The 3062-nt window shown below is 41.7% G+C and overlaps 1 protein-coding gene across 5 annotated transcripts in view; it reads right to left on the bottom strand.

Moving 5' to 3' along the window:
* The window catches only part of GXYLT2 (glucoside xylosyltransferase 2), a 23514-nt gene extending 20489 nt beyond the window's left edge, over window positions 1-3025 (bottom strand). The window contains exons 1-2 of one of the 5 annotated variants that reach the window (XM_017747238.1): window positions 2248-3025; window positions 1635-1801 (exon numbers count right to left, since the gene is read on the bottom strand). The gene's annotated coding sequence lies outside the window, so the exon portion shown is untranslated. Of the gene's footprint in view, window positions 1-1634 lie in introns of all 5 variants that reach the window. The other 4 variants (XM_017747240.1, XM_017747239.1, XM_017747237.1 and 1 more) reach the window with 4 other exon arrangements.
* Window positions 3026-3062: the final 37 nt, after the last annotated feature.

Below are 3062 nucleotides of genomic sequence, written 5' to 3'. Positions count from 1 at the left end.
CGGAGTCTGGTGTTCCTTAACGGGGCGGCGCAGCGAGGAGCGCCAGGCACGGACCGCGGCTACTCAGAGGTGCCTTTGGTTTCACGGGTGGGCAGTGCCGGGAGAGCGTGAGCGTGCACAGCAAGGTGAGCAGGAGAAAAAGGGGAAACTCGTCTCGGCAGCGAGTTTCCTCTGGCTGTGCTAACGGGGAAACCGAGTCTCCCTCCGCCTTGCAGCCCCAGTTTATCACCTACAGACAGTACGCATTTCTCACTCCACCTGCACTGAAGGCAGGTACACGATAAAGTGCAATACTTGTAGAACTGTAAAGGAACAAAGCGCTCACTCACTTGTGGGTGGCTTTGAAATTGTCCCCATGTGACCCATCCTAGCAGTCTTCTGTGGGATATCAGCAGAGATCGTAACACTGAATTTCACAGAAATAAATCTTACTTGGGCTCATATTCTATGACCTTTAAATGTAGAGGATGACAGAAATACAAGAATTCTTGCTGCCCTATGGAGCTGGACTATCAGCTGTGCAAAGAGTGGAGACACCAACGCTGGAATGGGGAGGGAAGGGAAAGTGGAGCCTCACAAGTCCCTCCCAGGGTTTAGTACTGGAGGAGCCTCACGTGTCCCTCATGGAACCACCGGAAGTGACACTGGCACTCACTTGGCAATGGCCTGTCCATTTTACACTGCTGACCGCACATGCTTTCAACAGTGGTATCCCAAAATGTACTTTGCCTTAGCACCAGTCCAAATGCAATGAACAACTACTCTTTCAGAGTTTCATCCAACTCGGATTGTGGCCAGATATGAAAATGTAAATTCTTCCATGCTAAGAGAAAATAGCAATACTAAATGAGAAACTACAGAAAAACCACAATGCATAAACATATGCTCTTTCCTGAGAATATATACACTATAATAAAACCCTACCAAACTTTATACTTAATGAAAAAGAGTAGCAGTAGCAACCTGCTGCAATCCTCAAGCTGTTCAAATGTGTGATTTTTGTATCATCAATACAATCGCTTTCTTCTCTAGATGTGTAAATTAAGCCCTTTTAGTAAGTTGGTTTGGATTACCATTTCCAAGGCAGCCAGATGTACTCATTATTATTAGCCACCTAGAGCCAATTGTGCTTATAAATTGCAAAGCTTCATGTTTCTATTTCTCAAGCAGACAGCAAGTTGTCCTAATTACTTGCCCAAAACATTGTAGTAATGCATTTTAATTCTTCAGTGCTCCATTAAGTATACACCAGCCAAAGTCCCCTCATCAGAAAGATGCACTAAAAGATGTAGTCTTTGACGTTTTCACATAAAACTTTTTCATTACAGTTCTAAAAAAACTCAGCATGTATTATTTTACAGAAGAAAGCAAGACACGCTCATTAGAGATGCTACTTCATCCTTTACTTGGATGGAAAAGCAAAATGCCCGATGCACCACTTTCTTCACTAAAATCAGTATATAAATAGTTCTTTTACAACAAAGGTACTAGCACAGAAAAAAAAAGGCTGGGAGTTCTTAGGCTCTAAAAAAATAATTCTGAGGCAGTCTTGGAAAGTATCAGTTAGACAAGAATAAATTCTCAGATGAAACTTCTTTATCTTTCACAGACTTGTCCTGCAAATTTGAACTTACCCAGAGAAGATGGTGGTTACTGGTTCATAATCCAGCTTCCTGTCCAATACACTTATTACAGATTACTTTGGCAAGGTCCAAAAGTTCATTAGTACTCAAGTTCTCTGGAAATGCATCAAAAGTTTCTGAGGACATGACTGAGGCCTTGGTCCAAGCCAAATCAGCATCTGAAATGAGAGAGCATTAACTTCTTAATATAAAAAAAAGCTTTTTCTATGCCATGCATCTTCAGTTTCTGCACGTGAAACACTGGGACACAAGGAAGTTTCGGCTGAACATTAAAACCATCCATCAGTTTTAAATTTTGGAGAAATTTAAAAGGGAGAACTATCTATTTTGAAGCAAATTATTTAATTTTTGTGCAGTACTTGAACTGCTGGTTCAGTTCAGTTCAAGAGTGAAGAAGTTTTCTCATAAAGAGTTGTCATATTCACTGGATTTCCAGACTGGAAGTTTGTCTACTTTTTTTTTTTTTTCTTTTTTTTTTAAGAAAACTTTATTAGGAAAGGTTACATAATTATGCTTTTTCCCTCCAGGAAAAATATTTGAATGCATTTCAGAGGGGGCAGTAAGAAGAAGACAGTCAGTACCATTTAAAAATGTGGACAATTACCTGGAACCAGAATACCTCTTATGGTGTGAAGGCAGAAAAATTACCTTAATTCTACATTAGGTGCTATATTTAATAAATTATAGCATTTAAACCAACTTTTCTGCTATTGAAGCTTCTTGTTCTCCTTAATGCTGTATTTCTTTTGATCCATCAGGATATGCCTGCTGTTCACGCTTGTTAATGTTTGCATTAATCCAGTAGTTTAGAAGAGCCTTATGTAATTGGGAATTCCCACTCTGACACTGCTCGTGGGGTCACTCTTCTGTTTACTCATCTTCTACCTTACCTGCAGCAAAGGAGAAGACAGATGAGTGTAAACGTAAGAGAAACAGCGCGTTTGTTCACAGGAATTAGCACTGGATTACCCACTGGTTTCACAGGAAAGAAACAAACCATCTCCCCACCGCTCAAGTTCAATTTCCACACTTCTTTATAAAAAGCAGCTGCTGAAATAAAATATGTTCCGTCTGCGCAAGATATTTTATGCAATCGCAGGTAAGAATTCATTCTTTTCATTTGTCCAGATGACAGATGGCGATTTTTACCCTAAATGACCTAGCTTTACACAGTTACACTGCCCACGTTCACACTGTTAATCGTTCCCTTTCTAACAACGCTTGCAAACATCAGGAAACTTCAAATTTACGGACAGCGAGAATGTAAAGCAGCTCTTTAAATCGCGGCACGTTTCTGCAAAGGAGCAGAGCTATAAACACCGAGCCCCGGCGCAGAGCCCGCAGGACGCGCGGCCCGAGGCCCTGAGGGGAGGCGGCCATAGGGGGCGGGCCCGTCCCGACTGCGCCGGCGGAGCACCC

The sequence above is a fragment of the Corvus brachyrhynchos genome, unplaced genomic scaffold, assembly GCF_000691975.1.
Source record: "Corvus brachyrhynchos isolate BGI_N302 unplaced genomic scaffold, ASM69197v1 scaffold91, whole genome shotgun sequence".
Taxonomy (NCBI): domain Eukaryota; kingdom Metazoa; phylum Chordata; class Aves; order Passeriformes; family Corvidae; genus Corvus; species Corvus brachyrhynchos.
The sequence above is the reverse complement of the archived record's forward strand: the minus strand, read 5'-3'. Positions and strand labels throughout refer to the sequence as shown.